Raw genomic sequence first — 17,140 nt, forward strand, 5'->3', positions numbered from 1 at the left:
ATTTTTCATTACTTGTATATTACTGTAGTGCCACAGCTAGCCATATGTTGGCTATAGACCCCAATCACGTGATGTCACAACTCCGCCCCCCTGAGTGGTGCCGCCATATTGTCCTTCAGCTTATCGTGTTTACATATTACTGCTACGTACATTCCTTCTATTACTGCGTGTTTTTCTGCTTGTCTAAGGAATCACCGCCTAGTAAACGAACCCAAAAACCTTCCTGACAGTCATTAACATTGATTAATCAAAATGGTGAAGGCATGTGTGGCGGTTGGTTGCAGTAACAGAGAAGATAAATGGTCATTTTAGTAGTTGCTGTGTGCCCATTGTTAAAAGGGCAAATCTCGAAAGCAGCACGGTTTGTTTATCTCGGTCCATGATGCGTTTGTGTAGACAGCCGTTAGACAGCGGCGAAAACATCAATATGATGCCAACACGATTGCAGACATCATCAGACGGAGACTACGAAGCTCGTCACCACGGTCATGCAGCAAGAAGGTGAGCGCAACAACAGGTGTTGTGCCGAAAAATAGCCGCCCTGCGTGAAATGTCCCCCCTGACGGGAGCGCCCACACGGAAACGACTTTCTTGTACCGAAAATATGTATTATTTTAGTCTACTTGAATTAATAAATGTCATACGTGTGTGATTGTCATTGGGATATGGTGGTGAAAACCTGTAGACTAATACATTTCTGTTCAAAGATGGTTATTTGGCCCAGTCCACGATTTGTTACTAAAATAGAGTACTAATATTTTGTGTAATTTAATTATTTAAAACTGATCTTACAGTCATAAACCCATTACTGTTATGCGTCCATGAAAACATTTGATGTTTTCACGTCAATAAAGCGTTATAAATAAGAGCTCCCGTCAGGGGTGACATCTCACGCGGGGCAGCTATTTTTCGGCACACCCCGGCCCATTGTCGATCAAGTTTCATTTTACAATCGTGACAACGGTGACGCTCAGCTGACCAAATGTCGATTTGTATATTCGGGCCGGTGCCGATTTTGGGTACCCGAATCCTCATCGTGACATAAACTGGAGTATGATTGGAAATTTTGTGGTCTCAGGACGAGCTCTGACGCACGGGACGGGACCGGACAAGAGGAAACATCGGTTTGGGCATCAAATATGGATCTGGCAACTGGATTAGTGCTGTATCGGTCGCGAACGATTCGTTCTTTTTGAACGAATTGTTTGGGTGAACGAGACCGAACTAATCACCATCTGCACTGATTCGCTCTATGAAGTTGGTGGCGCTTGTTCGCTGCGTGGGAGGGCGTTGAGCAAGCGGCAGCGTCTTCTGACATCGCACACGACCAATCAGACGCCAGCCTCATTGCGGGCAGGGGAGGGAGCGGAAACAGAATCAAGGCGTCTGTCACTCATTTCCACGTGTGGCCAATAAGCAGCCAGCGTGCAGGCAGGGGGGAAAGACTGAGCTTTGTCACTTCCCGTTCAGTGATTCGGTCCTCCGGTTCCTGACCTAGCTTGCTGCTAACTTGACTTTCCAGTAATGACTATGCGGTGAACGAGTCATAAAATGAAAGGAAATGACTTTGTCACATATTTGTTAACGTGGAGCCTATCAAATGCTGCTCAAACAGACAAAAACACCACAAAAATCTAGCGAGCATGGTTTAGTGTTCTACTTTTCTCAACAGACTCGGGACTGTACCTATGACGATATACTATCAAATTTACAGTAATTTAAAACACGCGTAGCTACGAGGCAAGCAAAAGCTGAGCTGCGGTCGCGTGACGGCAGTGAAGCGGGCAGAGAACAGTCACTATATGGAAGCTTCATGGCAGCGATATTTATCTCATATGTGCACAGAAAAAAAAGAATATTTAGTATGATCACCATAATACTGATTTGCAATGAAACTGTATATACATGTCAATTTTTTCCGAGTGTTTTATTTTTTTTCGTGTCAGAGCGTGTCGGGTGTTGGTTGGTTTGACAAATTATGTCAATCCGTCCATCATGTGCTACTCAAGCGCCCAAAAACAACGCACATGGACACGGGAGATGTCGCAATATGTCTACCTTTTTCTTAACAGACTAATGAGAGTAGAAAGGCGACATCATAAAGAGCAAACAATTATTTATCGTCAGCATTTGACGATCTGAGATGCGGGGACGACAGGGGAGCTGACCGGATTATTTTATTTATTAATACCAGTGCAAAAATTCAATACGATCATCTTAATAATAAAAAACAAAAATATAATAGAGCGAGAGGTAAATATAATGTGTTGGTCGTTCCATATTTAGGAATTAAGCTTTCGATTTATTTTTATTTTCGTGACAGCAAGCATGCCGCGTTAGCTGGTGGCAGCAGCATTGTATATGTGAGCAAGATCATGCTAAAGAAAGTCTGTGCGCCCCCGACCCCAAACCCCCACTTCCCCCTCAAAAGGAAAATGTTTAACCGTGTCCTAAATCGAAATGCAAGCACGAGCCATGACTTTGAGCCCATAGAACTAGGACAGACGAGGCTGTCTGTGAAAGCAGAATGATATCGCCTGTCACTCATTTCTGAAACTACGACGAGTGGTCAATGTGCAAGAGCGGGAGGGACCAAGCAATGTCACTTCCCGTTCAGTTATACTGCGAAGCGGCCTTTGGTGATTCGTTCGGCAACGTCACTTCCCGTTCACTAACTGAACGATTCATTTGGGCGGGGAGGGAGATGAGGGGGGCGAACGATTCGTTGAACGATTCGTTTGAACGAATCTTTTTACTGAACGAACCGGAATGGATTCGTTTACTCAAGTGAACGACAGATCCCGTCACTGGACTGGATCGACCGTAGCGTTTCCAAATAACGGCTTTTATGCAACTCATCCAATGAGTTTCAGTGTCTGAAAGCACCGGGGCTTCCATAATTTGCAAGTGAATCCACCTTTAGAAACTACGATGAATGACAATACGGAAACAAAATGACAGACAATATGGCGGCACAATACAGCGATCACGTGATTGTGTGACGTTGGTGATTGGGGTCTATAAAGCCTACCCACCGACATCATAAAACCACGTGCTCGCTGTATGGTTCCGCCCACTTGTCCGTCATTTTGTCTCTGTATTAGCATTGGTTTCAATTGATCGAGGAATTTAAAATGCATTTCATGGAAGACCCGGTGCTTTCTGATGCCGTAAACTCACTGGATGTGTTGCATAAAAGGCGTTATGTGGAAAAGCTTCGTTCTATACAGTCGCCAGATCCATATTTGATGCCTAAATCGATGATTTTTGACCGGCTGCCTTCACCGTCTCTGCCTGACCCTGATATTTACAACTATCTTGTCCACACAAAATCAGCCTATTCTCACAAAAGTTTGAAAAACTTTAAGAGCTTGGAGGCTTATAAATGCTACGTTGCTGGTTGGGTGAAACAGGTCCTCATACACGAAAATTCGGCAGGAATCTTGTGCTCGGAAGGTGAGTTACGAAATTTTCAATTCAAAATCTTTTGTTCTTGCTAACATCCACTGTCAAGTCTAATGTATTTCATGTCATTTGTCAATGGAGCTAGGGCTTTTAATGTTTATATGGATTAGCGATAGTACTCTCACTACATACATACGTGTATGTTGTCGGTGATTAGCCTAGCAATGATCTTAATTGTGGTTGTCAGCCCAAAACCCTCTAAATATATATTAAATGCATCTTACCAGATATAAAATGACTACTACATAATCTGTGGTAATCATTTGGAGCCCAGTTTTCTCGTCGAATTGCAGCAGCCCATCTCGCTCTCTCCTCCCCGTGTCTCTCGGAATCCGGTAGAACTTCAAGTCTCTCCGTCTATCTTCTCTGCTTTTGCAACCGACCGCCACACACGCCTTCACCATTTTGATTATTAATGTTAACGAGCAGAAAAACACGCCGTAAATAGGAGGAATGTACGTAGCCGTAACAGGTCAACACGATGTGTTGACGGACAAGTGGGCGGCACCAGTCAGGAGAGCAGAGTTGTGATGTCACGTGGGTAGGGTCTATAGCACAAAAGCGTCCCCAACAGTAGAATGACATCTGCAGGGTCGTGGTTTCATCTGATTTAGAATTCAGCCCATTGAGGGGGAATTATTCAGAACGACGTAAACGTGATGAAGAGAGCAGCAAAATGTCATTGTTTCAATCTCTCTACTCCAACATTTTTACAGGATATTCTTTTAATCCAGGTATTTTTCCCCAATAGCTAAATAAATGGTATGGTCATGACAAATAACGGTCTTGTGCTATATGGAATATGAAATATTAAAAATGCATTTATTCAGTACGACATGACAAAATTACTCCATAATGGTCAAAACTGTCCCGATCGATATTTTATGCCACCGGAGTTAGTCCGGCTTTTATCATTTCTCTGCCCCGGCCTCGGAGAGCGTAAACAAACCAGCAAGTGTGACAGCTAGCCGATATGCTAACCCGAACCGAGTGGCGTTTCAAAGTCTTAATCTCACCTTTTGAAGCAAAAAATCATATGAACTACCCGGGCCATGCCACACAGCGGCGGGGTTGTCGATTGTTTTTGCCAATCGGCAACCCCCTTGGCGGCGAGCAAAGTACAGCTCGTCATTCCCCTGTTGCAGGCAGGAGAGCTTATTTGCCGGGGAAGCAGCTGGAGAATGACCGCCGAACAAACCGCCGGACGTCGGAGGAGCGCGTAGATGCCCGAGCCCAAACCCGAGGATAGTGGTCTAGTGTTCTGCTGAATTTTGTACCCTTATAATATTTTGCTCCAACAGCTGTTGTGGCTGTGAATAAGCCCTCTTTTACATTCAGTTGGACTTTCAATGTTATCGACAGGTGCTAAATCAATAAGTAACATCATAAGCATACATGTTCAACATGAATATGGAGTAAATTAATGCTTAACTATATGGCGAAGACGTAAACAGTGAGAGAGCATCATGCAGTCATTATGTGCAGCTAACATGGCAGGATGTATCTGAGAACTTTTCTACATGTCCGTCTATGATCAAACGGAAGTAAATATTCCTTTATTCAAAGAAAGTTTGTAGTGTTTACTTTGTAATTGCTGTATTCGGGGCCATCTTTCACACAAAGTTGCAATTTCTGATGAGGTGAAAAATTTGACGGCACACCGGGCACACGTAGAACGCAGTAAGCAGAGTATATCGTTCTCCCGGCGGGGCGTTGTGAGACAAGCCGCCGGTCGTCGGCCGAGTGGCATTCTCGGTGGACAAGGAGCATTGTCAGCCACAAAATGCAAGCCATAGCTGTATTAAGACGTATACCATTGTAACATAGTTAAAAGAAGAGTTTTATAAAATCCAGTTAAATTGAGAAATGCGTCATTTGTGGTGCAACCGCGTAATTGCAGGTGCACTTGCTGCAAGTGGTTGTGGGAATGTATCCACTTCAGTCGTCGTGGATTCGTTCTCAAGGTAGCATGTCGCTTAAGTCTGTGGGCAAAGTTTTCATGATTTAATTGAGAAATAAGAAAATTCAAGTGGCTGGCTTCGTTTAGTTAGCGTATGTGAGTCTCTAGGTGATATCACTGTTCATTGTTTTTTGTGTATATTGCACCGTTTTATCCACTACATGAGCGAAGCCATTCACAAGTATTGACTTGCTAAATGCTAACGCAATGCTACAGTGCCTTGCAAAAGTATTCGGCCCCCTTGAATCTTGCAACCTTTCTCCACATTTCAGGCTTCAAACATAAAGATATGAAATTTAATTTTTTTGTCAAGAATCAACAACAAGTGGGACACAATCGTGAAGTGGAACAACATTTAATGGATAATTTAAACTTTTTTAACAAATAAAAAACTGAAAAGTGGGGGCGTGCAATATTATTCGGCCCCTTGACTTTCAGTGCAGCAAACTCACTCCAGAAGTTCAGTGAGGATCTCTGAATGATCCAATGTTGTCCTAAATGACCGATGACGATAAATAGAATCCACCTGTGTCTCCGTATAAATGCACCTGCTCTGTGATAGTCTCAGGGTTCTGTTTAAAGTGCAGAGAGCATTATGAAAACCAAGGAACACACCATGCAGGTCCGAGATACTGTTGTGGAGAAGTTTAAAGCCGGATTTGGATACAAAAAGATTTCCCAAGCTTTAAACATCTCAAGGAGCACTGTGCAAGCCATGATATTGAAATGGAAGGAGCATCAGACCACTGCAAATCTACCAAGACCCGGCCGTCCTTCCAAAGTTTCTTCTCAAACAAGGAGAAAACTGATCAGAGATGCAGCCAAGAGGCCCATGATCACTCTGGATGAACTGCAGAGATCTACAGGTGAGGTGGGAGAGTCTGTCCATAGGACAACAATCAGTCGTACACTGCACAAATCTGGCCTTTATGGAAGAGTGGCAAGAAGAAAGCCATTTCTCAAAGATATCCATAAAAAGTCTCGTTTAAAGTTTGCCACAAGCCACCTGAGAGACACACCAAACATGTGGAAGAAGGTGCTCTGGTCAGATGAAACCAAAATTGAACTTTTTGGCCACAATGCAAAACGATATGTTTGGCGTTAAAGCAACACAGCTCATCACCCTGAACACACCATCCCCACTGTCAAACATGGTGGTGGCAGCATCATGGTTTGGGCCTGCTTTTCTTCAGCAGGGACAGGGAAGATGGTTAAAATTGACAGGAAGATGGATGCAGCCAAATACAGGAACATTCTGGAAGAAAACCTGTTGGTATCTGCACAAGACCTGAGACTGGGACGGAGATTTATCTTCCAACAGGACAATGATCCAAAACATAAAGCCAAATCCACAATGGAATGGTTGAAAAATAAACGTATCCAGGTGTTAGAATGGCCAAGTCAAAGTCCAGACCTGAATCCAATCGAGAATCTGTGGAAAGAGCTGAAGACTGCTGTTCACAAACACTCTCCATCCAACCTCACTGAGCTCGAGCTGTTTTGCAAGGAAGAATGGGCAAGAATGTCAGTCTCTCGATGTGCAAAACTGATAGAAACATACCCCAAGCGACTTGCAGCTGTAATTGGAGCAAAAGGTGGCGCTACAAAGTATTACCGCAAGGGGGCCGAATAATATTGCACGCCCCACTTTTCAGTTTTTTATTAGTTAAAAAATTTTAAATTATCCAATAAATTTTGTTCCACTTCACGATGTGTCCCACTTGTTGTTGATTCTTGACAAAAAAATAAAATTTTATATCTTTATGTTTGAAGTCTGAAATGTAGTGAAAGGTTGCAAGGTTCAAGGGGGCCGAATACTTTTGCAAGGCACTGTATTTTTCTAGATGGTTCTGTTGCCCACGTGACGTTGCCTTTTTCTTTTTCCCCTTGCTGCAAATGCATAGGTAGGTTGCAGAAGTTTGTGAAAACATTATTTTGTATTCAATTTGCAATTGCTCAGTGTAAAATGGGAAAAAAATTGTTGCTTTATTTGTTGGAAACTACAGTGTATTTTTGTTTATTATAAAAGAAATGTACCACTATACGATCACAATATTGAAAGTTAGTCGTCGTGGATTCGTTCTCAAGATGGTTCTGTTGCCCACGTGACGTTTCCTTTTTCTTTTTCCCCTTGCTGCAAATGCATAGGAATTGTCAACAATAAAAAAGCTGTCAACACAAGCCACAAAGTCTGCTCGGTTCCTTTGTGAAGGCATCTCAGAAAACAGCGTTACACCATGATCCCAGTATTTGACATAATACAAAACACGATGTTTACTCTCTTCCTTGGAAGTCCAATGGTCCCACAGTTGTCGTACACTTCTCGGGGTGAACGGGAACTTTCTGAAACACAAAATGGCTCACACGCCTCTCCCTGGTGCAGCTACAAAAGCCTTCAGCCATTTGGCTGGCGTGATGCGAAAAATAAACGAATGAATCTGCAAAATCAGCTGAATCCACAGTCCATCTACATGCTATAAAGCAATGCTGTATTGTGAGATGCTGACCCGGGTGACGCTCGAGAGCATAAACAAACCAGGAGGGGTGACAGCTAGTTGACATGCTAACCAGAACCAAGTGATGTTTCAAAGTCTTTTTCATGGAAAAATCACAAAAAAACTACCCATTATAATGTCACACGGCGGCGGGGATGTCGATTGTCTTCGCCGATCAGTACCCCGCCCGGCAGCTAACAAGTTACAGCTCGTCGGACTTGTTCCCCTGCTGCGGGCAGGTTAGCCGGGGAAGCAGCTGGACAAACCGGCCGATGTCGGAGGAGCACGTAGCTGCCACATTGTCAAACACGAATATGGCGTAAAATAATGCTTAACTACACGGCGAAGACGTAAACAGTGAGAGAGCTGGCATGCAGTTGTTGTGCAGCTGACATGGCAGGATGTGTCTGAGAACTTTTCTACATGACCGTCCATGCTCAAACGTAAGTAAATAGTCCTTTATTTAAAGAAGGTTTGTAGTGTTTACTTTGTAATCACTGTATTCGCAGCCATTTTTAATACAAAGTAATTTCTGATAGAATTGATAATTTGACAGAATACCGGGCACACGAGGAGGGCAATAAGCCGAGTATAGTGCTCTCACGGCGGGGGGGGGGGGACAATACAAAATACGATGTTTACTCACTTCCTCATAAGTCCAATGGTCCCACAGTAGTAGGGCTTGTTTTGGCCAATATCCGCAATGTACAGGAACTTTTTGAAACCCAAAAAGGCTCACACGCCTCTCCTTGGTGCAGCAAACAAACCCTGGAGCACATTTGGCTGGCGTGATGCGAAAAAACAAACGAAATAACCCGCAAAACCAGCTGAATCTGCGGTCCATCTTCATGCTACAAAGCAATGCTGTATTGTGAGACGCAGACCCGGGTGACGTCTAGGCATGTGCCGGTTACTGGTTTCACGGTTTACCGTGGTGTGAAAACGTCGCGGTTTCAAAACCACTAAAATTTTCCGTCAGACCGTCGGACGGTATTCGCTATTTTTCTTGTGTCAAAAATGCAGCCAGAAGCGGCTTGGCGCAGCAGCGCTCACCCCCTCCCGTTTGTTGCTGTGTGTGAAAGTGACGCTATCGGCTACACAGCCAGCTAACCCAAAAAACAAATACTCCTAACATAAGGCGTACTGTTCTTCAATTTATTGAGCTCTCAAATCGTGGTAAGTTTAATCTACAAAATGAATACATTTAAAATGTTGTACAATTAGATTTTTCCATGTGAGTAGCTTCCACAGATTAGCACCATAGAAAAAGTTCGCCAAAAACAAAACACACATTTTCCTTTCAAATTCAATATACAAACTAAGTAAAAGCTTACAAAGATGAATGTTAGCCTAGGCTCAGCTGGGAGAGCAACTTCGTTGAGTGTTACAGCCGCAGAGTGAGAAAACAAGCTTGATTCGCTTGAATGAAGGGGAAAAAGTGATAGCATCAAAGGTCGCTAATTGCCAACGATGATCTTGCCCTAAGCACAAATCCACGTTCGCTGGATCAAGGTGAGGTCTCACTCCCAATGTGTTTTTTTTTTTTTTTTTAGATGAAACCTTTCCACAACAATATTGACATTTCAACTAACTTATACATTTTTAGCTAACTTATGAATTCCTTATGTTCTTTTTAACACAAAGGCATGACATCATGTAGACTAGAGTTGACACAGTGGCTGAAAATGGCGAAACTTCACTTAAGCTTTTCCACCCGCAAAAAAAACAGTCATGCAGTATAATTTTTAAAAAAATTTTTATTCAGAAGTGTTTTTACTTTATAGAAATTATTTTGTTCTTGCTGTAATCTTGAGCAACTTGAGCTGTGGCTGTGAGTATAGTCTATAAGCAGGGGTGCACATAATTTTTTTGCCCAGGTTCTCAGAGGAGGACCTGGAGATGTGACTTGGTCCTCATTGAGCTTGAGAGCCGACCCGCCTGATGTGATAAATTTATGACAAGCTTTACTTAGAGCCAATTAACTTCAATTAATTATATAAACAATTAATGCTTGATTAACATCAACTGCCACAACAAAATTGCCATGACTTTGAAGTGAAATGTAAAGAAATAAAAAGCACCAATTCAAAATAAAGGGCATTATGCGGCTCCCACATTAACTCCAAGCCTTTTTAAAAGTGGGATGTCCGCCTCATAAGACCTCATTGAACGTGCATGTTTAGCTTTGTAAAATGCGAGCAAAAACACGTTTGTCAGTGCATGTCGCTGTTCATGACCTTTATTCCGCTCTATTCCGCCACTTGTCCATAGGGCGAGTGGGGTCCTGTTTGACATCGATAGTTTGCTTAATTGCCACATGCTCTCTTCTTTTTTTCGTGCTTTTCAAAGTTTGGATGGCTGAAATTCTTTGACCCTACATAAAATGCGCTGCTCTTATCGGCGACATTGGGATTCTCACGGCACATTTTGTACCGCATTTCCGTGCGAGCATCATTTGCTTCTAGCCATGGTACCTCCTGTAGCCACTTTTCAGCAAAAGTCCTTTTTTTCGGTAGCTCCGGTGATGTCTCTGTCGTACGTCTGTCTGTCGACGGGAGTGGGGGAACACGGAAGTAATTACTCAGTGTGGCCTGCCTGTTCGACATTTTGAGAAGTTATTTTCTCGTGTCCGCCGCAAATACAGTGGTCAGCCATCGGTACGCAAAAGCGTATGGAAGCCGTTGAGGGCCAGCACGTTTGTCTACGTCCAGTACGCATGCGCGCATGCGGACCACTTATGTGCACCCCTGTCTATAAGTTATATTTATTTTAATTTTATTTCAAATATTTTTTTTATTGATAATTTATTTATTTTAACAATATATTCATTTTCCAATTTGCAACTATGGTCTGAAAAAAAAAATCTTGTTCAATGGAAAAAAGTTTTTTTTTAACCCATACATCTCAAAATTTTTGGGAGCTATAATTGCAATAACGTGATACCGTGAAACCGCGGTATTTTTGCTCACGGTTATCGTACCGTCAAAATCTCATACCGGCACATGCCTAGTGACGTCACATTCGCATTTGTCCTAAACCCGAGACTGGAGCCGGAAGTTACTCATTTTGATAGCGCGGGCTTCAAAAATTGAATATATAAAATGATCACCTGCACACACATCCAAGCGGTCCATTTCATTCAGGAGCATAAAACATCGTGTGAAATATGAAATAAACATGCTTTTTGGTGTCCTACGCACTTTTAAATTGGGGCTAAAAACACTTCTGCTTATCACAGCATGTCCATTAATATGGCGGAAAACTCAGACAAGACTGAAAAAGTAGTTTCTGCTCTTGCAACCCTCTCTAAAATAAACTGCTGAATTTCATGCCAAAAGAATTGTTGTGTTTGAAAGAACAATGTGTCTATATGCTGGCATAGCAGATTCATGGCACATTAAGCCCCCGAGCTATTCTTAATTTGTCCGTTTTACCCTGAAAAGCCCCGTTTACAGATGTCGCGCAACCGCTTTTGTGGGTAAATAATTATATTTATAATTCAAAATGCGTTTGTTTTTTTAGCTTAGAATCATTAATTGAAGTCTAATATTTTGTTTAAAAGAAAAAGAGAAATGACTTGAAAAAATTATTCACTCGCATATTTTACTTTAAACAAATTACGTCACAATGAAAAAAATGGTATCTGATAAAAGTCACAGATATCTATCTCATAACTATCGCTTAATTGTACGTATTTTTTTTTTTTTGTTACAATAGCATTTTCTCCGATATGTTAGATAATAAATAATCGATCCAAACAAAGAAAAATTGAAGAACAACACAAAAACGTTTAAAAGGGTAAATATATGAAAAAGAACATATCGACCACTCCTTGATGTCTGCGATTTCAGCATCGCAACCCTTGTTATATTACCATGTTTCACCCATATAATCCCCCCAAAATCCAGCTGTGGCCATTCACAACTGTGTCTTGACACTCAGTGATACATGCGACATGGAGTTTTTGGATCGAAACAAGGTAAGTACGCGATAATATCTCGTTAAAGTCATGGTGTCTTTAATTCTGCTCTTGCGTGCTCTCACCTCCAGATAGGGTTTTGCGGTTTAAAAAACATGTTAAAATTTTTCTTCCCCCAGAAAATTGAGATTTTAAGCTTTCCAATGATGTATCACACATGCATATTGGACAATTTTGAAATTTGGCCAAATTGGGGGTCTCAGAGCGGAACTTCAAGTCACCTGAGTGTTTTCCGCCCTATATATTTCAAATTTCAAGCTATAGGGAATGGGACGTACTACGTTATTGTTTGGATACGCCTCCATGCTGATAATATACTTTACTTCCGGTCCGGCAGACTCAATGCGGATTGTAACGTGTGGTAGTGCTAAACGAATTCCTTCGGTGTATTCGAAAGAAATATGGGTGTGTATTGTAGTGTTACCGGGTGCAACAGCGTCTCCCACCCACGACAAAAAAGGGCAAGGAAAACTGGACTCACTTTTCACCGTTTTCCTGCATGGAGGACCACATATCAGATCACGAGGGCACGACGGATGGCTTGGGTCGCAGCGGTTCGTCGGAAAAGCATTTCTTTTGATCATATTTCTGCTGGAATGAGAGTGTGTTCCCGTTATTTCTACTCTGGTAAATTGAACGATTTATCCACTGTTTTGGTTTCAATACGTTTTTTTTTGTTTACCGCTGTGTAAATCTGCCTCGGTAGCAATGCTCACCTACATTTGCTGTGTTCCTTGCATATGAAATACAACACATCCCGATTGGTCACCATCTCTCTTCTTGGGTTGTTCTGAGCTCAAGCGCACCACATCGGAGCCTTATGAGAGGTTGGAAAGGCGAAGAGTGCATGCTGTGCTTGTTTGCTGTGCTCAAACATGAGCCCAAGTGTTGTTGTGAAAAGTCAATAAAATGTGAATACCAAAACATGACTTTATCAAGTTCTTGAAAAACTGTAACTGCTTGTTGTTTACTTCAGCTCTTCATAATAAACAGGTGTAACGATTACAAAGTCAGGTGATTTTGTTATTCTATTTGGAATATGCATTGACAATGTTTGGACAGTGTGTTACACAAGAACTGGGACTGGTAAATTGCAATAGATTTGTTTCAAGTAATGCAACTTCTCCAATACAATATTTGAACTGATAGTTTAAAATCTTTAAATTAGTGCAAACAAGACCCACCCTCTGACGGGGGCAGCAAATATTATATAATATTATAATACATTATAAATAATAAACTATATAAATACAAGATTACAATAAAAGTGTCTTTGTCAAAGCAGTTAAAAAAAAAAAATCACTGGCCTTGTGCAAATTGCCAGACAGAATCAATATGTACTTTAAAGTTCTTGCATTTCCATTTTAAGTATTGCAAGTTCCCCAAGACAATATTTGAACTGACAGTTTAAAATTCTTACATTAGTGCAAAATGGCCCACACTCTGACAGGGGGCAGCAAATATTATAATATACAATATAATAAATTATAAAAACCAATATACTATATAAATACAAGATTACAATAAAATGTGTCTTTTTCAAAGCGGTTTAAAAAAAGAAAACATTCGGTGGCCTTAGGTCAATAAAGGTGAATAAATATGTATGTTACAGTTCTTGCATTTATATTTTAGATATTTCAACTCCAACACAATATTTGAAATGACAGTTTTAAGTCAGTGATGATCAATGGCCTTAAAGGAGTCTTGTCGAGGCGTTGAGAGTGCAAAATATGTTAGGGCAGAGAGAAAAAAACCCACAATCCAGTCTTTAGCTCATTGTTAAATAAAAGCACTCGAGTAAACATGCATTTAGTCATTTAGCTGTCATTTAAACATGGATACAGTCAAGTGAGCTATAAGATGATAAATGATTATTATCAACAGTTGATAAAGTAAAAAGCAATGGATTAACAACAAGAGTGTAGGTTTGGTCTTAACATTGGTAGGGATGATATAACAGCATAACATGCATGTACACTTTTTGCTGGGGATAGGACATTAATAAATCCAATAATAAGACCAAACAGATTATTGAAGGGGGGTCAGGGCTACATTTATCATGAATATGAGCCTCATTAATAAGCAAATTTTAATTCCAATATTTAAACACAAATTACATTAACATGCACGATAAATACAGACTTGTTACTATTACAGCGTGTTGTGCTTTAGGTTTTACTTTCGTGCAGCAGAGAACAATGAATTAAACGGTGGCGATATGTTAACAACATTTCGTGCACTGTGGTACAGAAATGTAAACAAGGCAAGACAGACACTGTGAGAACCGCACAGCACGTAGCCTACCTGTGAGCAGACGTGCGTGTTGTCGTCTGTTGCTTTGAAAATCTGTAGGTCCTAAACCCATCCATTAGTGAAGTGGACATGAGCCTGAAGGGCTTTGCAATTTTTCAACTGAACCAATGTGTAGGCACTCATACCGCAGAAAAGGTATGCGATGATGTCGTTTGTTGTCAACGAAGGCAAGTCGTCCAAATTGTTGCTCCATGCCTTCTTTGGCAGCAAGCAGGGCCGGCCCAGCCTATACGCAGACTATGCAGCTGCTTAGGGCCCCTGACCACTAGGGGGCCCCCAATCTGGCAATTGTTTATTATTATATATGTTTATTTATTAATTTATATTCTATTTTGTTTACTACAGTTTGCTTTATTTGACTATTGTGAGTTTTGATACTTAATTTCAAGCTTGAAAAAAAATAAAAGTTCTTCCTTAACTTCTTTTCCTCTTTTAGAAAAAGGTTTGGCGCTATCTACTGGAAGTACTGACAATCATTTGGGGTGAGAAGTTTGAAGAATGCAGTGCAGCAAAATCAGATTAATATAAAAAATATGGACGTATGGGTTGGATTGCATGTATGGGTTTCACAGTACACTGTGACGAAATGGTGTACCAAAAATATGGGCCCCTTGGCATTATTTTGCTTAGGGCCCCCAAATGGCCTGGGCCGGCCCTGGCAGCAAGTATGGGTCTACGTCGTTAATAAAAGTTTTTTTTTTTAAGTACCGGTTTTGAGCCTCTACTGACAGCGTTTCCCTGTAAATGCCATGACGACTTTGCTTTTTTAACATGATTCCCGCATAAAAACTATCCCAAGGCAAAGTAAACAGCAAGACTGGTTACAATCCGCGTTGAGTCTGCTGGACCGGTGTTGTGCTGAAAAATAGCCGCCCTGCGTGAAATATCCCCCCTGACGGGAACGCTTATTTATAACGCTTTATTGAGGTGAAAACATCAAATGTTTTCATGGACGCATTACAGTAATGGATTTACGACAGTAAAATAAGTTTTAAATAAATAAATTAGACAAGATACTAGTACTTTATTTTAGTAAAAAATCGTGGACTGGGTCACATAACCATCTTTGAACAGAAATGTATTTGTCTACAGGTTTTCACGACCATATCTCAATGACAATCACACAGGTATGACATTTATTAGTTCAAGCAGAGTAAAAAAATACATATTCACGGTACAAAAAAATCGTTTCCATGTCCATCGATTGGTAAGAAAAAGCTGTACGAGTGACGTCTCGGCACACAATAATAAAATAAATAAACAAATTAATCAAATAAACGCTCAATAAAGCGTTATAAATAAGCGTTCCCGTCAGGAAGGAAGTTTCACGCGGGGCGGCTATTTTTCGGCACAACACCGGAAGTAAAGTATATTATCAGCATGGAGGCGTATCCAAACAATGACGTAGTACGTCCCATTCCCTATTTGCTTACTATTCCTTTTCTGCTTTATTTCAATTTCTGAATTCAGTTATCTTTTTTTTGAAATTCTATTCGTGATTTAATGTAATTTTTGTATCTAATTTTATTTCCTGTTTCGATTGTCTTTGATTTAACGTTCTTTTGATTTAATGTGATTTTTATGATCTTCATGTGATGTAAAGCACTTTGAATTGCCTTGTGTTGAATGGTGCTATACAAATAAATTTGCCTTGCCTTCTCAAATGTTGATGTCTAGCTTCCGCTTTATTATTGTACAAGTGTTTTGTAAAAATTCATAAATCAGAGCACAGATGTCTACATCTTGAGGCGAGGGAGGGCAGGCAAGCAGGTGCTTAGAAGGGTAAAGCTTCACTTCAAAAGATACCATGTAGTTGGTAAAAGTGCAGCCTGGCCATACAGGCTTCATGAGATTACTTATTTTCACATATTTTATCTTATAATAATGGGACCATTGTTCATCATATTAAGTATTTTGTCTTATCATGGAACCATTTTTTTTTTTTTTTTTTTACCAGTTAACCCTGTCTTCCAGTATTATAAGTCCTCTGAACTCCGCCCACATGAGAGCATCGTTGTACTCTGTGTGTGACTGATTTTTTTTCTTTTGAGCATAAGTAAACTTTTAAAAGACTTCTGGAGCGAGAGCCTTTTTCTTCTACAAACAAAGAGAGAATGGATTTTTCCCCCTGACACTTCATCCTTCAAAGGTCTGTACTGAGCAATCATCACACACTAAATGTAACTCGTAGCATCCTCTTTAGCTCTCGGTAAACTTTTGGTAACACTTTATAATAACCGTTTTACTAGTTGATAGATCATTAGTAAACTGTTGATAAATGATTTATTGTTGATTTGTGAAGTATTTGTTAACAGTTTGTTAAGCATTTACATGGTGTTCCAATATGGTTGACCCCATTCCAAATGCCCATGCTAGTTGATGGATCTTAATAAAACTATATACACTTTATGTTGAAGGTCATAAGTTTTATTGGTTAAACATACAAAAAGAAAAGTACAAATATTTGTTGGTTCTATGGCAGATTTTCATAAATGTGCAACATGAGCGCTGCCTGCAAAATGCCTTATCAAAATGCCTTTTCTTTTGAAGTGAATGGCATTTCTTAACCTGAAAAGATAGACGTGCCAAATGTTACACACAAAAACTTGAAACGTTTCGACACACTGTGTTTCAGGTTAAGAACACTCTGTAAATGCTTAACAAACTGTTAACAAATACTTCAAAAATCAACAATAAATCATTTATCAACAGTTTAATAATGATCTATTAACTAGTAAAATTATTATTATTATTATTATAAAGTGTTACCAAACTTTTTTTTTTTTTTTTTACCCACAGTTCGTGGCGTCCAAGTAGGTATAATTAATCGAAAATAATCTACTGTTTTCCTGCTGATTGTGTATTATCACCAAGTTGGGCGTTGTCCTTGTAGATAGACGCTACAATATGTTGCTCGTCTGTCAATGT

This window comes from Corythoichthys intestinalis, chromosome 18 (assembly GCF_030265065.1).
Source record: "Corythoichthys intestinalis isolate RoL2023-P3 chromosome 18, ASM3026506v1, whole genome shotgun sequence".
NCBI classification, from domain to species: domain Eukaryota; kingdom Metazoa; phylum Chordata; class Actinopteri; order Syngnathiformes; family Syngnathidae; genus Corythoichthys; species Corythoichthys intestinalis.